This window comes from Drosophila biarmipes, chromosome X, assembly GCF_025231255.1.
Source record: "Drosophila biarmipes strain raj3 chromosome X, RU_DBia_V1.1, whole genome shotgun sequence".
In the NCBI taxonomy this organism is placed as follows: Eukaryota; Metazoa; Arthropoda; class Insecta; order Diptera; family Drosophilidae; genus Drosophila; species Drosophila biarmipes.
The window spans coordinates 16,514,228-16,526,245 of NC_066611.1; positions in this window are offsets into that span (position 1 = coordinate 16,514,228).

The window sequence follows — 12,018 nt, forward strand, 5'->3', positions numbered from 1 at the left end:
ATTTCATATTTTTAAATTACAACATTTTTATGTCTTAGTTATAAGACCATTTTATAACAGTTTTTTTAAACAATATTACATAAAATTGTAAATACTTTTTAAGAGTTTGAAGTAAGAAGCAAAGTTAAATTAAAAATTAATGCAAATTATTACGACTTTTTTATTGTCTTTTTTTTTTAATAGTTTGAATAAATATTAAAAAATATGTGATATTAAATTTCTTTGAATATACTTTATCTTCTCTTTGTGAAGTTTTTACAACTTAATTAAGAAAAAATAGCTTTTTAAAAATTCTTCAATTATAGTTAATAGCTTTAATTTAAATAAACATTTAGATAATCAAGAATATATATTTTCTTTATATTAAAAAATTATCTATTAATTATTGTTTTTACTATTTTTTTTAACTATTTGTGTTAGTTATTATATTTATTATAATTTTTTTCCACTAAATTTGCTTGCACCCATTTTAGCAATTTTTATTAAGGTTTTGCCATGTCATAAAGGCACTCCCAAAGAAAAAAGTATCCTTAGATGCTGCGTTAATTAATAAAGCTTAGAATACCATTATTGAGTTTCCAATTTAATCTTTTTATTTATAAAAAAAATAAATTCCATGGTATTATTTTTGTGTTTTATAGTAACGTTCTTTTATTTGGATTTTTATTTTTTAATGTCTGCAAACTTGATTAATTCTATTAATTATATTTGCTATTATATTATTATAATTATTATATTATTCGCATTCTGCCCTATTTTAGGTACCCATAATTCGCTCCATACAAACCCAATTGAATTATGCCGTATACCCTCGGCGACTTTTCCGGCACATAACAATGACTTCGCTGCGCCACACTTTACCTCAATTTCTTGGCCGGAGTTTGCTGCGTCAATGAACTTCATTTCCGCTGGGTGTTGGCATTCCTTTGGCGGCCGCGGGTCCTGCGGGTCCTGCGGGTCCTGCCGGTCCTGCGACTCCTTCCGCCGGCCCCACTGTGTTTGTGTTTGTTCTATAAATTTTCTGGCAATTTGCAGAAGCCACAAGGGCCGATGCTTGGCTAATGTAGCACATGATTTATAATATTTCGAATGACAGCGGCTGCTGGCCGAGGGGAATCGTGAAAAGGATTTCTTGGCCAAAAAGTTTGGTGCGGTGTTTTCGGCTTGCCTTCCGCCAGTAAATATATGCTAAATAGGCTTTTTGACATTCTACCTGTCTGTCTGTCTGGCTTTTATTCGCATCCTGTGCGGGGGGGAAGGGCGAACATCCTGCAGGCAGGAGGCTGGCCAGCTGCGGGCCAGGTCCTGGCATATCCAGTTACATTTCATTAAATTTTATTTTTACGTGCCGTCTGCTTTCCCGCTTTTCCCCCGCTTTTCCGCCCCCCTTTCCACCCCCTTTTCCAGCCTTGTGGCATTTTCGGGCCATTGTGCGCCTCGTGTGCGTGTCCTTAAGCGGAAACTTCGACAGGAAACACCTGATTCGTAAAATATTGAAAAACTTTTCATTTTTCCTGAGCTCGCTGTTTTTTTTTTCCTGGCCTCCTCGCAACGCAGCTCTTTTGGGAGGCTGTTGTGCGTTGCCCTATATTTATTTCAGCTGAAAGTGTTAAGGAAATGGTTATTTTTACCAGAGAAATATCATTTTAATATTATGATTTTTTTAAATTAACATTTTTAAATAATTTATTTGGTTACAACGCATTATATCTTATTTTATGCCTAAGTTTCTGTTTCATTTTAACCCAATTATATTTATATAATATTTTTCTTGGCATTTAATGCTTGATTAAACAATCTGAATATAATAACTCTAGATCAGATTGGATTAAAATACACTGTTGCCTTCTTGTAAAGAGCATTCAGGATTATTTACATGCGAAATATATTTGTTGTTCGTTGCCATGTTTGTTGTTGACGTTGATATAAAATTATTGCAAAATAAATGCAAATTGAATTTCTCATGCATAATTTGCTTAGAAGTTGAGCCAAAGTTACGGCCTGAACTTTGATGTATTTTGTGGGTGTTTACAGTCATCCCTTCTTTCGGTTTATAGGAGTGTGCTTTGAATTTTAATGCGACATGTGTGCCATGTTGCGTATATAATCGAGGGGGAAATGCCCATAGATGGACCGTAAGAGGCTTGATATCAAATCACTAATTGCTGGCCTTATGGTTTTACAGGTTCTTGATAATTCTTTAACATCTCATATTTGTAGGCGGTTTTTGTTGGCCACAAATTGGACATACGAAATTAACCATACCATTCAAATAAAAGGTTTATATTATTATTAAATAAATACATTATTATTTTATTTATCACCTTAAAGTATATAGAGGCCTTATACGACAATTTAAATTTAGATTAACACAATTTAGTTTTATGGACAAAATTGTAAAACAATATTGGTCAAAATTTGGAATGCTATACTTTGTTGAATTTGTAAAGAAATTCTTAACTATGTGCCATTTAAACTTGGGAATAAAATATATATTTTTTTTAATTTTTAAAAAATTTAAAAAGAAAAAAAAGCATTGGAAATTTAAAAAAAAAGGTAAATAACTCAATAAATTTTTATAAAATATTATATTATTATAGGGCTAATAAATGATGAGAGATAATTAAGATATTGTATCTTTTAGCAGGACTTTCCACAGATAGTTGGTCCTGGCGAAAAGGACTTCATTAGGCGCCGAACTCAACAGTTTGGGGCGATGGCAAGGCCAGGGATCGCACTCACGTGTGAGCTCTCGTATTTCAGCACGTTTCTCATATTTATTTTGATTAATGTCCACTTATCCACTTGCCACCAGCAATTTCAATCGTCTCCAACTTCTTGGCGGCCATCGAGCAGCACGTGCTGCCAAGAGCGAGGTCGTCGAAGGGAATTGTCTATTGGCCGGATGGCCAAGATGGCCAGTTAGCCAGTTGGCAGAGACAGCAATTGATGTTCCACCCACTTTTCGGGACCTTTGCACCTGGCCCAGGGCCCAAGGAGCCTGGCCCACGTAGACAGCTCCGCATCTCGGACCGGCCCGGCCCGGCCATCCCGGAATCCGCGTCTCACGGATCCCGGTATCAGTTGCACTGGCCGCCGTACGTGTTCGCACTTCGCAGCGCACGTGACTACTAAAGTCGAATTTATTGAATATTTGCCATTGGCCATTTGATTTCTTATTAGGCCGGGCATGTCGCACTGCACTGTGTGTGTGTGGGGGATTCGAAGGCGAGCTTTAAGCACCGGCACATATGCTAATTTAAGGCCGAAATAAGCTGTGAAGGCTGCTTACCCACCTACTTACATAATTAAATGCGACCCACGGCTGCCGGATTTGCTCGCCGGGCGCGCCAGAGCATTTGGCATTTATCTCTCATCACACGGCGACGACCTTTGGCAGGCGGGCCGGCCAAATCCCCACCCCACTTGGCACTACATTAAAAAAACAGCAGCCGAGATACGACGACCCTGGGATGTACTCTCCGATTTTTAAAACTCAAAATAACTGGGTTTTAGCTGGGTGAAATGGGATAAAATTTATAGTAATAAGGATAAAAAAAACTCAAACTATTGTATATATATACTACTATAAGTGGAAACATTAATTTAAAAAATAAATAGTAATAAATAATATAATAATAATTATTAAAATGAATAATTTATAAAACCTTTTTGGATTACTTACGATTAAAAATCTACTTTAAAATTCCTGGACGCTTTCTTCTAAACGGAAAATCACTTTATAGAATTGTTTTCTATATTTTATTCACTGCTTTTTTAAGCTAAAAATACTCTCGTTTTCAACTGAAAATAAATGGTACTTTATTCGAAAATCAGGTTAAATATTGTTTATTGAATTGTGTCTAAAAGAAAACAAATATTGAAATATATTTGAGATACGTTAGATTTTAAAATGTAAAACAATATTCATTTTGTTTTTTTTACAAAGTGAAAATAGTTTTAAAAGAAAATTCATTTTATTTTAATAATACGTCTTAAAGTTAACATGACATTTTTAGAATTAAAGTAAAGTTAAATATACTATTAGAAAAAAGGTATATATTATTATATATTTATTGTTGATAACAAAGAATCATTTAAAAAAAATACAAATTTGGTTTTCGTTTATTTCTATATTTAAAATTTTTTTATCATACGATTTTTTTTCCAAACATTTTTTAAAAATATTTTACAGTTTTAAAAATGCACTTTTAGAAAGTCCAATACTTTTGTAATTTTTCCCAGTAAATAAAAACAAGAAGTATACTTCAAGGGGCTATCTAAAAGCAGTTGAAGCCCCGGTAAAAGGTTATTATACCCGCTGCAAAAAGCCGAAAATCGCCGCATAACTGACGTGCCACACCTCTCCGCACTTTACGGCTGGCAGGGCATAGAAAAACACTCGCCGCCACATACTTACAACTGCTGCCACAACTTTATAGCTAAAGCACATTCCCCTACGCGTACGTGTGGCTATATGCATATTTTCATGATTTTCCATGTTTTTATGCGGCGTACGAGAGATGTTTTTGCAGCGGTTTTTTCCTATGTTTTCCCTGCTCTCTTTTTTCTTTTTTTTTTTTGGTTTTTCCACTCGGAACTGGGAAACTCTGGCAGACGACGACGATGTTGCGGATGACACTTCCGTGTTATCTGCGCTGGGAACTTGCAACTTGCAACTGGGTTAATGTGGCAAGCTGACAGCGCCAAGAACTGCGAAACTTTGTGCCCGAGAATTTCGCCACTAATGTCCTCGGAGGGGAGGGGCGGCTGCTGCGGGGAGGAGGTCCTGTTTTGGGGCAACTACTGTGGCATTTGATGTGTTAATCATGCGTGAAATTAATTCGTTCCACAATGTCTCATTAGTCTGCATTAACTGGAGCGGCCAAGCGGTCAGGCCAACAAGGACAATGGGGCAGGATGGCAGTATAGCCGGGCGGCAGGACACAGGACGGCAGGACATGGCCACTCGCACACATGGCTCATATATTATTAAGTTAATCCCTAGCCATCGTCTCACCATCGTCGCTTGGTGCGCTCAAGTGCTTAAAATTAAATAATTAATTAAACTTCAGCCTGAGCGAGCGCAGGGCCTCCAGGGGGGTGGCTGCGGATGTGGCAGGCTGTGGCTGTGGCATGCTGCTCGGTTGTAACGGAATCGTATCTCTATTTAACTGTATTTGTACACCGAGGGAAAGGGGAGATGTTTATTGGAATTACAAAATAATATATGAGTCTTCCTTTAAATGTATAGTATTTGATGTAGTCTCAAACGAGCCAGCTTTTTATAAATATCTTACTGTTCATTTAAATAAAATATAAATTCTATATATCATCTAAGATTGAATTTTTTTATAGAACATTCTTGTAAATAAAGTCATAACAAAAAGTTATTATTAAAAGATCCGTCTTCTTTTCAATGTCTTTTATTTTATTTAAACTAGAGCTGCTTTTTTTAATAACTTTTATATCGTATTTTATATGCTATTTTTCAAAAATGTATGGGATTTTACTTCTTAAAAATAAATTATTATAAGATCATTTTTCTTTAAAAAAACGAACTAAAAAACTGAAACTAACTAAAAACTGCTTTTTATAAACATCTTACAGTTCTTCCAAGTAAAATATATCATATGTATTATATTATTAAATGAATTTTAATTTGAATAATTCTTATAGTTTTAAATAGTCATCACAAAAATTATTTTGTCTTATAGCCACAGGAAAAAATTTTCAAATTGAGAAATAATCTTTGTAAGCTCTGACACCTTTACACACATATTAAATATTTACCTAAGCTTTAAAGCCTAAACTCTACAGATTAAGAAACATATGGTTATTGATTTAATAAAATACCGTTTAAATTTTAGGACCCTTATTTTTCCCAGTGCACCTGGTGTTTGGTTACAGAGACTGTATCACAATGCGAGTCACATCTGCGCTTAGCAGCTCATGAATATCGTATTAACTTTTACTTTTCGTGCCCTCAGTGGGGCTACGTGTTTGGTTTTTGGCTTCCTGGTGTTTTTGGCCAAAAAAGGGGGGCGGGAAACAGGTGGGTGTGGCCCATCAGGATCAGGAGTGGCTCAAATGAGACTGCCATGACAGCGGAGTGACAGGCCGCAGTCGAAGGCAAATCTCGCGGAGACTTTTCAATCTCAGTGGGAAAAGTGCAGGGAAATGCAGGGGGAAATCTCGATTACTTAAATATTTTGGTTTGTGTATAGATTTTTGAAATACAGATTTTATCCTGATTTTATTAAATTCTTGCAGGGATTTAAAGGCTCCAAAACCTGTAGTTTTCCGGGTCCAAACTCTGTATTAATTCTTAAACTAGTCACAGGATTTTTATATGTATAAAGAACATTTAGCAACCTTAAACCAACTCAGATCGGTTCAATTAGAGGGGTAGTTTCATGGATGCCAGGGCTGGCCATGGGCAGTGGGTGGTTTCACACCTAGGGGGGTGTAGCAGCAGGTGTCTTCCCAATTTTATGACCAGTCGCTGCTGTTTGTCCATCGCTGGAAGTGAAAACAAAAGAAGCAGATGATTTATGCGCTCTCTAAAAACTTTGCGGTTTTTACTTTTCACCGCATTTTTTGTGGCTTTACTTTTCCCAAAGGTTTTCGGGCAGGGGGCGTGGCCAGGTAAAATGGCCATAAACTAAGAAAAATTCAGAACTTTCCCGGCTACACTTGTGCTTGCTATGTTATGGATCTTAAAAGAGACACATGTATTAATAATATAGCATTTATTGCATTAAAATCAATGAACTTATAGCAAAGAAAAATATTTTTTAAATAGAAGAATATTTTTTAATTTATAAATTTAAAGGTTCCATGCTGCCAACTCCTCTTCGCACTGCATTTGCACTTACTTCTCTTAGTTATGGCACATACAACATCCCAATTATGATGTTGCAACGCCTGGCGAGGGGGGGGGGGGGGCTTTTCCAGGAGGGGCTTTTCCGAATGGGATTTCCCGAGAGTGGGCGGCAGTTTCGGCAAATGCTGCCTGCAGGTCACGTAGCGCAAATAATGAACTTGGTTCGACTGGCGACTGCAAGCGTCCGTTGGCTGGCGCAGTTTGTTTTGGCCAGAAGATGAAGTCCTCGAACGGGGGGCAAAGTGGGGGGCGGTTGGACCCCCCTACATGACCCCCACTAAACGCCCCTTTTAAGGCCAGCAACAAGGATGGACCATTCGAAATGATTACGGGTTACTGATTACTGCTCCTCCATTGGCGACCGTACAAAAGGGGTAATGGACGGGCATCGGCTGGCTTGGAGATAAGTCCGTGGCGCATTTATCTGGGGATTGGGTGGCCAGCGGACCGGGCGGAGTTCGGCTTCCGGGAATAAGAAGCTAAGCCAGACAAAACAATTAGCCCTGGTTCGCTGAGCATGCTTCCCAGCAATCAACTGGGTTTTTTCCAATCACAATCGGTCTCTGCCTCTGTTATTCAATTTCATTTCATTAGTTCTTGTTACTTTTTTTCAGATTCTTCAGTATTACTAGATTTGTGGAAAAGGTAAACTCAAGTGCTTAAATTATGAATTTCTCCTTGTTATTCTACTACCTTGGATCCCTTTGGATATTTTTTTTAAACAGGATAATTCTCTCTTTCTATTATTCAAGTTAATTTCATAAGTACTTGGTTAATTTTTTTTCAGATTTTGCAGATAAACTAGATTTATTGGAAAAGGTAAAATCGTGTAGGTATGTTTAAATTTTGAATGATCTCCTATTTTTTTTTAAAGCTTTGAAGTTTTTCTGTCCCTTTTTTCATCTGAGTAGGTCTTTCTATCTATTTTTGAATGTGTAGAGCCAGTGAAATAAACATTAAAAAGAAAACTTTACAAAAATAGGAAAACATTCAAAATGTTGTACGAATTTTTAAAACTAGACTTATCTAAAAAAAATATGCATATAATAAAGAAGGTGCGTTTATATTTTTAATAGTTTTAATATTTCCTTACTGTCTTTGATATTTTCTATATTTTTTTTTCAATCAGAATCTTTCAATTTTATATCATTAGGCTTCTTGTAATTTTTTTTTCACATTTTTTAGAATTCCTAGATTTTTTGAAATGAGTATTTTATTTCATTATTTCTTTTTTTTTTTAGATTTTTGTTAAAAGCTAAATTGCTGTGATAGTGAAGAAGGTATGCTTATAATTTTAAATTTCTCATATTTGTTCGTCTTTCCTGAAACTTTCTCTAGATCTCCTCTATCATAAGTGGACTCTTTGTATATTATTACTTTTTTTTTCATGTTTCCCGGAAATATATATATATTTTTTAGAGAACAATAATGCCATCTTTATATATAGAATTTTCTTGTATTTTTCGATATTTTGTGGCACTACCTATGGGCCCCATCTGGAGCCCCTAAATTAGACGGTCAAACCTTTCAGGATATCGAATATCACGGGGATTTTGTACAATTACAGGTTGAGGTGCGTCCTCGAATGGCAATATTATGGGCATTATGGGCAATCGAAGTCGGCAAACTGTCATTAGTGCCGACGGGCGAGTGAATGGCCGCATGTCAGATATTCAATTTGCTGCCATATTGATTGACTAATTGAGCAATCTTGATAATTCGATCGACTTCGCCCCCTGCCACCTGGCCACTCAGAATTGTACACGCTTTGCAGGCCTCAATCAACAAATTAACCCCAAGAATCGACCGCATTATTTGTTTAGATTGTATATGCACGCTGGGCATACGGAGGTCGACATCATAATGCTTAATTAATAGATTAAAACTGAATTATGTTGGCCGGCTCCCCGGCAGTCCATCAATCATTCAATCGAAACGTAAATAGTAATTTGGGCAACAACTGGTCACCAGCTGCAATTCGAATCGAATGCGAGAGTGAATATGAATCTGAATATTAATATGAATATAATTACTGGCGATTGTTGGCACAGTGGGTTAGGCAGGGGTTTTTAAATCGAATATGCCGCCATGATTTTAATCACATTGCAACCGCAAACTTGAAATATTAATGCTACAATTGGTAATTACGCTTTAAAAGAGTTGACCATTTTTGATTTGTGGCCTGGGTTTTGGGCCCGCCCTCAAAGGTCTGTCCTTCTGGGCCAGCAGAACCGCATTAAATGTGGTTTTAATGGCTCTGCGGATATGTGTGCATATTAGTCAATGATAACTATCACCGAGCAGGCATTTATTTATTGTTTGGATAATTACCGAGAGTTGTCGCAGGAGCCCATTCGAGTGGGATAATATTATGCCGTCTTTTGTGCCCGGCTTGTCATAATGTTACGGCTAATAAATGTTGACAATCAGCCGGTGTTTGTCGACTTGGGGGGGCATTCCCCTTCCCTTCCTTGACTTTCCCTGCTTTCTCTGCTTTCCCTGCTTTCCCTTCCTGCCAGATGGATGGTTGTCCTCCGGTTATGCGAGCTACAATCACGCCAATAAATATGCAACATGGTTGGCGCAAATAAAGTACATGTATTTATACATTTGTATTTATATCTGTGTGAACGCCGGGGCAGTGCGTCTGTGTGCTGCAATTTTGCATTCCTAATGCGACGAGCCAAAAAAGAATTCATAGCAAATTTACAAAAATACACAACATACATAAATAAAATACCCAAAGTGGGGATACATATATTTTTGTGCACTGCAAGAAGTATTTCCAGGAAAGATGATTCGTTTTTGGTATTAAGAAAGAAAATGGGCAAGTTTTTTATAATAAATTTAAAAGTAAATTTTCCCACAAAAATTGTATATATATAAAATACCAATGAGGATAGTTACATAATTATAAAAATAGTTTAAGAACTTTTAACAACAGTGCGGCATATTTTCCCGTTGCTTTATTTAATATATTTTTGTTTAATAGTAGAATTATCATAAAATGCTTAGTAATGTATGTATATTTTGTCATGGGAGAGTGACTATTTTTGGGTAAGATTTGGTAAAATTAAAATAATACTAGTTTAAGAACTATTAAAAATAGTGATGCCTTTTTTATTACTGATTTAATTACATTTAAATAGTAGATTTGCCATAAACTGCTTAATTTAGTGTATTTAAAAATTTACCATTCCTTGGGTTATTATGATTTTATTATTATATTGTTAATTAGACATACCAATTTGTTTTGTGTGTATATATTGGACATGTTTTTTTTTTTTTCAGATGTTAATTATAATATATATATATAATATATATATATTATAATATATATATATATATTAATATATTTTTTAGTTAAATTAAAAAACTTTTTTTTGAGTTAAAAGAATAATGGTTTACATTTTATAGTTTTCAGTGTGGCTCATTCCACATACACATGCACTCAGGAAGATAAACAACGCGCTTTGCGGCTGTCCAAGTTATGGATGAGCAGAAATGAGGCGGCGGGCGGGCTCTTGGCCCGCAGCACAAATCAATTGGATTAGAAAATTGTCAACGAAAATGTCGAAGGGAGGTCCTTTTCCACATGTATTCCTCGGTGCGAGTGTGTGTGTTTGGGGGGTGGCACTGGGCGGCAAGGACGCCGGCAAGACGACGATGAAAATGTTGCAGCTTACATTGATAAATTATGGATAAAGGCGCCAACAACAATAACAAATCGAATAAATATTTATGAAACTAATGAAATGACATCAGCGGGATTTGCCCTGTCCGTATCCGTATCTGTATCTCCGTCTGTGACTGTATCTATGTCTGCGTATCTGCGTATCTGTGTGTGGGTTTGCCGTATCCGTGCGTTGCGGTATGTTAATCTGTGCGAAGGACGCACCTTGAGGAAGGAGCCAGCTGAATGATAATGACTCTGCCACGGGGATAATGTTTTGATGGGGCTCCTGATGATGTCGGCCCCGTATAGACTAGAAAAACCTTTTAGAATGTTAATGACTTATGAGACTTTCGCCTAGCCCCCCACCCCTATGATGTAATGTCTTTGCTGGCTGAAGGAATATTTTTTATTGCTCTTGTTCCATTTGACTCGAGGCGAGTCGTTAAAAACACAAGCCATGACAGGGCACGAAAAGTTATCCCAAGTCCCGGGAAGAAAGGAATAAAAATACACCGAAGGGATTAAAGCCAGCTAGTTTTATTGGCATAATTAAAATACGGCCTGGCACGCTTTGGCCTTACATTTCTATTATTTACTTATCATAATTGAATATTTTTTGTGCGTCGCTGTGCATTGCAAATTGCATTCTTTGCCCTGCTCGCCGAACAATTAATTGTCCTTTGTTTCCTAATTGAAATTTATTGAATTTTTGTTGCCCTCTGTGCGTGTGTGTCTGTCTGTCCGATTGTGTGTTTGCCCGTGGCCCGAAGCGCTTTAATTAATTAATTTGGCTGTTTAATGTTAACTAAACACGCAAAATCGTTCTGCAACCTCTAAATGCTATCAAGTCGAGGAAAAGCGTGGCAAAATGGAGAAAATCAAAGCCAAATGGCTAGGGAAATAAAGTCAAACGCAAGCCTTTTCGATGGGAGAAGAATATTTAATTAGAATTAAGCAATGTATTAGTGCCTAAATAATTTTATTTCGGCTTAAGAAATATAATACATTTAAAAACATAAATTTAAATTAATAATTTCTAAGCCAAACTAAAAAAAATATATACATTTTTACATATATTAAATTAAAACAAAAGCAATATATAAGTGCTCAAGCATTTTTATGAAGGCTTAAAAATATAATAAATTTCAAAACTGAAAATCAATCAATATTTCTTAAGACCAGCTTAAAAATGTAATTGTTAAATAAACACTAAATTAAAATAAAAGCAAAACAACAATGTTCGAACAATTTTGTTTAGAATAAACTTAAGAAATTTTAAAAATGAAATTTAAATATTTTCCAAGCCCAACTTAAAAAAGAAATTATTCATGAAGATTTATTAAATTTAAATTAAAGTAAAACAACAGTGTTTGAACAATAAATTTAAAAACTGAAATTCAAATAAGTATCTCTGGAGCCCAGCTTAAAAATTCATTTTTCTGTATAACCTGTCTTA